Below are 10,410 nucleotides of genomic sequence, written 5' to 3'. Positions count from 1 at the left end.
ATGAGAAAAGATATATATAGGCAAAAATACCCAACGAAAAGTACCAGTAAAAAACAGAATCTGAGAACAAAAAATAGTCAAAATTTTCACCCAAAAATACAAAAAATAAATAAATATATATCCAAATAATACATGTGAAAAAATATTTACACAAAATATCGTGTAAAGTGAGAAATCAGTTTCCTCTAAGTCGATTTCTCACTTGCACAGGTTCATTTTTATTTTGTTTAGACGCACTTTAGAAATCTAAAATGCCTTTTTTTTTTACCTAGAGATTGATTCTTGAAAAATCGATTTTTAAAATAGGTTTTTATTTTAAAAAAAAACTCAGTTTAGAAATGAATTGAGTTTTTTTTATTTCTTTTAGTTATTTTTGTTTTTCTAAATTTTTTTTCTATTTTTTCCTATAGTTTTTATTAAATTACCTTTTTTATTTTACTAATTTATATATATATATATATATATATATTAATTTATAAAAAATATAATTTATCTAGAATATTATTTAATAAAATTGTATATATTTAAATACTCAATATAAATATAATTTAGTTAAATCTTTATTAAAAAAATGCATATATTTAAGTGATCTAATTATTTCTTCTAAAAAAATTAAATAAATAAAACATATTGAATTTAACTTGTTGGTTGCATATTTTTTTTTAAATTTCAAATATATATTTTAATAATCAAATAGAATGAAAGTACAAAAAAAATTAAATATATGTTAGGGTGAGCTATTGTTCATTTTTTTATTTTAAAAATGTAAAAGTACTTAAATACTAAATATTGCTATTTTTAATTAAATGATTTTTAAATCAATTTTATTTCATTTTAATAAAATATTTTAAAATAAAATATATAAAAGGAATGTGTTCAACAGAATAAAATGTGTGGAAGTGTTTTTAATATATAGTTTACCTATTATTTTATATCCTTGATTAATATTTAAAATAAATAATCATAATTTATTTTATATTTAATTATATATAAAAAGATTTTGCGTGCGTGTTTTATTTTATATTTAATTAATTATATAAAAATATTTTGTTAATATAATGTGCATATTATAACTTTTTTTTTATCCATATCATATTATAACTTTTATAACTTTAGTCACATTATTTTATATAAAATAAATATAATAATAAAATTAACATTTTTAATTAATAAATCTTGCACTTTTTTTCTTAAAGAAACTTGGTGAATAATGTTGCTTTAACTTCTATTTTTATTTTTATTTATTTTTTATGTCTATGTATATCTATGATATTAAAATTAAGCAAACCTAAAGGTAATAAAAAGATTAAGATAAAACAAACAAAAAGAGAAATAATTAAATTTTTTATATAATGAATAATTCCACTTTTTTACGCATGAATAATAATAATATAGTAAAAAAAAGTGATTTAGTGAAAATAATTAGAATAATTTAGCAAAAATAAAAAAGTGATTTGTATTATCCAAGGTAATAAAATAACAATGAAATATTAAGAAAAAAAATGTTAAAATTATACAAAATTTCATTTAACAACTTATGAATTTTTTTTCTATATCTGCATATAAGTAATTAAAAAATAAAAAATAATTTAAAATAAACTAAAAGAAATAAAAAAAATAAAATAAAAAAACCAGAAAAAACAACTCAGTTCGTCTTGTGAACTAATTTTTGTAACCTACGTTGAAAATCGGTTATTGAGGTATCGATTTCTAAACTAGGAACAAAAAAAAGGACAGTCTTTTACCTTACACAATATTTTGTATTATCCATGTAAATATTTTTTCACAGGCTAAGTATTTATTTATTTTTTATTTTTGGGGTGAAAAATTCAAAAACATCATGAACGTTGCATACGGAACGTGCACAATGCACATAAAGGAAATTACGCGGTCAATGCAGTCCCTTAAAATTAGTAACTAACAGATTAAAAATGTATAGCGGGTAAAAGTCTTTTAAAGAAAACTGATTTAGAAAAAGAATATTCTAACTTAATTTTAAATTATAATAAAATATTTTTCCACGTTCCAACATTTATGTGCGGTTATTATATAGAAAAAAAATTGTAAACAAAATTTTAAATCTTTAATTTTGATTGCTTTCATGCAAATTAGCTTATAAGTGACGTTATTCCCTTTATATTTTGATTTGATATTTTTAACGGAGGGTAACTATCTTTAAAATATCAAAGTTTAGTTTCACCTTAGACTATGAAACTATATAGTTAAGTGACTATGTGATACTACTTAACTAATGATAAAAATCCAAAACTTCAATATATTGAAATTCAAAACTGAAAAAATTTATTAGGAACTCACTCAGTCATTGATTAACAACCTTAAACATATTTAAACCAATGTTTAAGCCTATATTGTTGGTTTATTTATTATGTTCTTTAAAAATATATATCTTTCTTTAAGTTTCCTTAAATAAAACCCAAATTTTAATTATAGCTTGTGTGACTGATTCCTCTTCTTTTTTGTGCCATATGTTTTGCCAGAAAACTCTACTGCATAGCTAGAAGACCTGCAACGTGGCGTGGAGTAGCTGTCCATACTCGTGTCACAAATGTCCTCAAAATAGTTGTTCGTTCCAACTAGCTACCAAGGGTTAGAAAGCAGGGGGCTTATGCAGGATGCTATATATTGATTTGATTTTTTATATATATAACTATATTGATTTGATTTTCAAACTTGCAAGTAGGGCATTTATTTATTTTGCCATCTTACCGATTGAAGATTTTAATGGAGTAAAGCAGCTCCATATCATTTGATTTCCTATGATGTTTACTAATTTCTATTTATTTATTTATTGTTTTTGTGGAGGGGTGTGATGGGGGCTTGTAACATTTTCTTGGTTGGTTTGACGCACCGCAAATTAGCAAGTGTTTCTGGGGTGATACCTTCCCTATCCGAATCCCCTCCTTTTCATTGAGTATTATTAGTTGGAACAGCATGCCAGATTTTGTAATTGATTATGTAAAACATCTTATACAAATGTAGGGTTGCTAGCCAGAGTTTCTTTCTTCAAAAGAATGTGTTACTCATCTATTCCTTAATAATTAAATTCTTTAAATTAAAGGTAAAGTTCAAAAATCATTTTTAAAATAATTCAATTCATCCTTTCTTAAATTATTGAGACCACTTGATTAACAGTTTTTTTTTTTTTTACCTTTCTTAGTTGTTCCTATTATTCATCTTTATTCTTTTAAGGGAAAATAAAGGTATATATAAAAATATATTATTCCCTGTCTTTATTTTGAAAGTTCAGTTTCAATTTTTTCGGTGCGAAGCTTGAGCTGAACTTTCAAATTTTCATAGTGTTATTCTTCAATGTTAGCTCAGAGTGGAAATTAGGTTATTTATTTGTTTGTTCATGTTAGAAATAATTCAAAGTTTAAAATAGGTTGTAAACTGAAAGTTAGTTAGAAAATTGGTTGAGTTTGTTTCTCATAACCAATAGTAGTTACCTTTCACCTGCTATATAAGCAAGGTCTTTTTTGTAACACATGATAATCTTTTGATCAATATACAATTCTATTCATTCCTTCAAACTATGAGTAATTATTAACATGGTATCAGAGCTTATACGAACCTGACCTATGAAGATTAGAAAAAAAAAAAAAAAACAGAGCAAGTTTTTGTTGATACAAAAAAAAACCAAGAGAAATCCTTTCTTCTTGAGAGTCTTTCTGTGAGAATTGTGACCTGTGAGTGATTCTTCATTGTTTTTCACCATCATATCTGTGACTGTGGTGGTTGAGTGGAGTTCTTGGTGTTCAAGAATGTGTGTAGATGAACCTCTGAGATATCAGCAGTGTATAGGAAGGTGAAGAAGGATCAAGGTGCAACATGGCTGGCTCAAGCAATATCATTCAAGGATCCTTACCTGTTTTCGATGGAAAATTGTTTGATTATTGGAAAGTCAAGATGCTGATAGTTTTTGGCTTCCAAGATGTATTCAAATTGGTGACAATTGGGTTTGAATATCCTGGAAAGAATGCCACTAAAGAACAGAAATTGGCCCTCAAACAGCAACAAAAACTTGATTGCAAAGCTCAATTTCTCATCTACCAATGTGTGAACTCAAAGATTTTCAACAAGATCTCGAAGGCCTCTTCCTCTAAGGAAGCATGAGAGATTTTGATTAAAACGTGTGGTGATGAAGAAAAGAACAAGAAAGTGAAACTATAAACTCTGAGAAGGCAATATGAATTGCTTTGCATGGAAGAGAAAGAATCGATTGTAGATTACTTTGATAGGATTCAAGAACTGGTCAATGCCATGAGGTCATGTAAAGACAAGATCTCCGATGAACAAGTGGTAGACAAGATCTTGAGGACTTTGCCACCACGATTTGATTATGTGGCTATAGCAATTGAAGAGTCAAGGTACTTAGACATCATGGAGATTGAAGAATTGCAGCACTCTCTTGAGGCACATGAAATGAGGATCAATGAGAGAAGATCTAATCAAGAATAGGCACTTCAGGCACGATCCACTTACAAAGGAAAAGGCAAAGGACCATGGAAAGGAAATAAGTCATGCACCAATTAGAAACACCAGGATCAAGGATCTAATGCAGGTAGTGAATCCTCTAAAGGAAAGAAAAGTGATCAATCACATAAGCGAAGTGATAGCTCTAATGGCAGCAAGGAATTGAAGTTGGCAAGAGGAAAGTGAGATGTCACAACTGTCAAAAGCTTGGTCATTATGCACGGTATAGTTGGCAAGGAAAGGGTGCAAAGAATAAGCCTAACAATCAGGCAAACTTGGCACAAGATGAAGGATCGGATTCTGAGATTGTAATGCTCATGGCAACCACAAGCAATGAATCCTCCAATGACACCTCATGGTACTTGGATTCTGGCTGTTCCACTGATATGATAGGGAGAAAGGAATGGTTCATCAGTTTGGATGACTTATCAAAGAGCAAAGTTTGTTTTGAAGATGATAGCAACCTCACTGCAGAAGGCATTGGCAGAGTGGCTTTCAGAGACACAAATGGAAAAGAAACAGTCATTGAGGAGGTTCTATATGTGCCTGGCCTGAAGATAAACCTGTTGAGTCTTGGGCAACTACTGCAAAAAGGATTTGTCATGACAATGGAGGACAATTGTCTCAAGGTATTTGACAAAAATTAGAAACTTGTCATTCAAGCAAATCTGTCTCAACAGGACGTTTCGAATTGGAATGAACATTCTGAAGCACCAGTGCTTTGCAACCTCGGAGAATAAGGAGGAATGGCTGTGGCACCTCAGGTTTGGTCACCTCAACTTCAAAGACCTACACCTACTTACAAGCCACAAGATGGTTGAAGGATTATCCTAGATTGTAGTCCCTAATGAGGTGTGCAAAGAGTGTATTGAATGCAAGCAGATCAGAGAAAACTTCAGCAAATTTGTTCCTACCAAAGCAACTGAGAAGCTAGGGGTCATCCATTCTAATGTTTGTGGCCCTATACAGACAGAAACTACTGGAGGCAGCAGGTATTTCATCTCATTCATTGATGATTTGACTAGAAAGATCTGGATTTATCTGATTAAAAGGAAACATGAAGTCCTAGATGTCTTTAAGAAATTCAAGTGCTTAGTTGAAAAGCAAAGTGGAAAAATGATTAAGATTCTAAGAACTGATGGTGGGGGTGAGTATGTGTCAAACGAGTTCAAGGAATTCTGTGAAAGTGGGGGGTTAATTCAGGAGGTTACACCACCTTACACACCTTAACACAATGGTACAACTGAGAGAAGGAACAAAACTCTACTGAACATGGTGAGAAGCATGCTTAAAAGCAAAAACCTGCCAAGTTTCTTGTGGGGAGAAGTTGTATCAACCATTGCATACATATTAAATAGATATCCCACTAAGAGATTGATAGATATTTCACCAGAAGAAGCATGGACTGGAGCCAAACCAAGTGTTACTCATCTAAGGATATTTGGGTTAATTTGTTACAAACATGTTCCTGATCAATTAAGGAGGAAGCTTGATGATAAAGGCATGCCACTTATTCTAATTGGTTATCACTCAACTGGAGGCTACAAGCTGTATGATCCAGGAAGTGGTCAAGTGTCCATTAGCAGGGATGTTATCTGTGATGAAAATGGTAGCTGGAATTGGAATTCAACCTCTAGCGAAAGTCAGTCCAGGATATTGTTAGAAGAAGAAACACCTTCAACTGCACCAATTGCTAACAAAGTTCCTGACATAAGAAGATCATCAAGGATAAGTCAACTGCCATTACCTTTGAGGGACTATGAGTTGTTTCAAGATTCAGAAGTCAACTCAGAGGGAAAATTGGTTTATTTTGCACTCATAACAGAAGTTGAACCTATTGAATTTGACAAAGCAGTGACTAATGAGATGTGGCTGAAAGCTATAAAGGAGGAGCTTAACTCTATAGAAAAGAATCAGACATGGGAATTGGTGGATCCTCCTTCAAATAAGAAGCCTATAGCACTAAAATGGGTCTATAAAGTGAAAGTTAACCCAAAGGGAGAAGTGGTAAAACACAAGGCCACACTTGTAGCAAAAGGTTTTTTTTGCAAAATGCAAGAATCGATTATGGTGAAGTCTATGCACCAGTAGCTAGAATTGAAACTGTCATATTTGTCGTAGCCATTGCAACTAATGCTAATTGGTCCATGCATCAACTAGACGTGAAGTCTGCCTTCCTCAATGGTCCATTGGAAGAAGAGGTTTATGTGTCTCAACCACAGGGATTTGTTGTTAAGGGTGAAGAAAACAAAGTGTACAAGTTGAAGAAGGCTTTGTATGGCCTTAAACAGGCTCCAAGAGCTTGGAATAGGACAATTAATAGCTTCCTGTCACAGATTGGCTTCAAGAAATGCACCTCAGAACATGGAGTTTATGTGAGATGTCTGCAAGATAGTAAATCAGAAACATTAATTGTATGCCTATATGTTGATGACCTTTTTATTACTGGCAGCAATGAGGAAGCAATTGTTGTATCAAAAGTCAAATGATGAATGAATTTGAGATGAGTGATTTGGGACTCCTCTCCTATTTCCTTGGAATGGAATTTAGAATGACTTAGTATGGTACAGTAATGCATCAGTCTAAGTATGCACAAGATCTACTGAAGAAGTTCAGTATGCAGCAAAGCAATCTAATAGGAACACCAGCAGAGGTTGGACTTGTGTTAGAGAAGGAAACAGATGAAGAATTAGTTGATCCTACTTACTACAAAAAGATAGTCAGTTGCTTGAGGTACTTATGTAACACAAGGCTTGATTTAAACTTTAGTGTTAGGCTAATCAGTAGATTCATGCAAGAACCAAGGTAGTCTCACTTTCTAGCTGCTAAGAGAATTATGAGATATGTTCAAGGGACAACCAATTTCGGAATTCTATTTCCAAAGGGTGAAGTTGACACAGGACCGGAATTGATTGGATATTCTGACTTCGACTGGTGTGGAGATAAAAATGACAGAAAAAGCACTATAGGATACATCTTCTTTTATGGAGGAGCTCCAGTTTCTTGGTCCTCCACCAAGGAACCAGTGGTAGCATTGTCATCCTGTGAAGCTAAGTATATTGCAGCCTTAGAAGCCGCATGCCAAGTAGTGTGGCTAGATGCCCAGATGAAGGAATTGCAACTAGAAAAATCATGTAAAGTGAAGCTGTTGGTAGACAATAAATCTACCATTGATTTAGCAAAGCATTCGGGTTCTCATGGAAGAAGTAAACACATGGAAACAAAGTTCTACTTCCTAAGAGAGCAAGTCAGCAATGAGAAACTAAAGATTGAACATTGCAGAACTAAGATTCAGCTTGCAGACATACTCACTAAGGCCTTGAAGCTAGAAAGGTTTAGATGCTTAAGAGATTCCATTGGAATTGTCTGTGTAAATGCAACTTTGAATTTAGGAGGAGTGTTAGGAATAATTCAAAGTTTAAAATAGGTTGTAAATTGAAAGTTAGTTAGTAAATTAGTTGAGTTTGTTTCTCATAACCAATAGTAGTTACCTTTCACCTGCTATATAAGCAAGATCTTTTCTGTAACACATGATAATCTTTTGATCAATATACAATTCTATTCATTCCTTCCAACTATGAGTAATTGTTAACAATTCATTTATTGTATTCTTTTGGTCTCTTGAGATCTTGATGTTGATGGGCATAAGGTTTATGCACCGTATGATATGATTATCAATTTGTTTATTTTCAATTAAGTACCCAAGGTTATTCTCTTTGGTAGTGGACAAGGAGGTTAACGTTAGGGGTATGTAGCCGTGGATGGGTGATTCATTCTCATGATCTTGGAGTTGGTGTCGAGAGCTCTTTGAATGGGAAAAACAATTGGTAGAAGATCTAGAACGATTTCTAGGGAAGTTATCACTAAAGGAGAACACATAGGACAAATGGGTATGAGAAGGGGATCCTAAGGGAATGTACATTGGACAGTTTGTGTAACATGCTCTGATATAAAACACAAGTTGCATATATTGTTCATTACAAAAATAAATGTTGTTTTTGTTAACAAAATTACTTGTTTATTTGTTAGTGAAATTTATTTGCAATAACTCATATTAGGATGAGACAATGACTCAATTATAGACAAACAAGAGGAGCCGTGTACAAATAGAGGCTAGTGTATGTAAAATTTATTATTTTCATGCATTTCTTGTTTAATATATGATATTTTGAAAATTTCTCCAAATTAATGTTTATTAAGTGATTAATTTTCAGATACGATTATGACAAAAAGTGGAGACCAAATTTTTTGTTGATATTATGAAAATCTAACAAATTTACAATGACAAGAACTTTAACAAACTCCTTTCAAATGACTTGTTGATGTAATATCTCAATTTTCTTAGGTTGAAAAGTACTGCGTAGCAATAGTTTGTGTTTGTTGGATATGCAGTGTGATAGTATTGTCCTTAGTGAAATCATTCATATAAGAGATAGAACAATCATTAGACAGTCAAGTGACTTAGATTTAAGTTCTGAGTCTAGGAATAAGTGGTTTAGATATAAAAACTCATGATCAAACCATTAGTCAACAAAGGTCAACTACAGTTTAGAAAGTCAAAGTAAGAAAACGTCTCATTAATGATAGTTTAGTAATTAAAGATTTTTAGACTAATATGAGAGATTTAGACTCATCAATAAAAGTTTAGAGCATTAATGTATCTAGATGAGAAAAACCATTAGTTGAAATAATTAAGAACAAAAAAAATTATTTTATCGCTCACTTTAATTATTTTTGGTTGGGACTATTGCTCTAAAATCAATTTAGAAGTGAGAATTAATTTAGAACTAATTAATAACTTAGGTAATTAATAGTATTTTTTCTTTAAAAAAAAGAGAAAAAAGACCTAAGGAACTCACATGTGAGGCCCCCTCATGACCTAGGACTCCTTATATAAGAAAGTAGGAATAGTTCAAGTTTCCAACTCAATCCACACTCTTTTACACTCTATTAAACTATTACTACTACTATTCATAAAATTAGGAAAATATAATAACTTTTTTATAAAAAAAATACATTATAATATAAATTATTTACTTAAGTACATATTTTAATTAGGAAAATATTATTTATGATACACATACCTACACTTATTCTCACAAAAAAATATAGATAAATATTTAATCTCATCTCAGTCTTAATAAACGGATAATTACTTTTCCTATTTAGAAATATTTTTATAGATATTCATAAGATATAGGTGTATTTTGTCATCTAGTTAATTGTGTTCGGTAAGAATATAATAAATATGAAAGTTTTAAAAAAGTGATAGGTCCCAATGAATAATATCTTCACCCCTAAAATGAGACGAAATGCACTGAAATGGAACGTGCAAGAGAGAGAGGAACGCTGATTTTTGTTTTTCATGACTAACCTTGCTTTTACGGAACCTTGTATTTTTTTTTTTTTTTTGTTCACAATTTCACATTGCTAGTGCTCTCATGACTCATGGTAGCGCCACCTTTCTCTTTTTTAGTGCTGGGTAGTGCCTCTATCTTAATCAATTTTTTACTTTGCTAATTAATTATTTACTCACATGTGATTTCAAATATTTTTTTTTCTTACATATCTAACCACTTCAATTCAAATCTTTCATCTTATTTACATTTTCTTTCATCTCAATCAAACACTCTCACTTTCATCTCTTTTTTTTTTACTCTCTTTCATTTTTTTTCATTCCTTTTCATGAGTAAAGATGCCTTAGTTATGTTGATATTTACATTACTAGTAAACTGAGTTATACCTATTAGATAGATAATTGAATGTGTCATAGGAAGAAAGATTAAATGATGCATAAAGAAAAAGACGAAAGCTTAGTAGGGGATAATATATCCACTTTGATTTATATATACACGTTAGTTACACCCACTTTAGCTTAATTCAAGTTGTATTTCCTTATCGGGCTTTATATTTTCC

The sequence above is a fragment of the Glycine max genome, chromosome 19 (genome assembly GCF_000004515.6).
Source record: "Glycine max cultivar Williams 82 chromosome 19, Glycine_max_v4.0, whole genome shotgun sequence".
In the NCBI taxonomy this organism is placed as follows: Eukaryota; Viridiplantae; Streptophyta; class Magnoliopsida; order Fabales; family Fabaceae; genus Glycine; species Glycine max.
The sequence above is the reverse complement of the archived record's forward strand: the minus strand, read 5'-3'. Positions refer to the sequence as shown.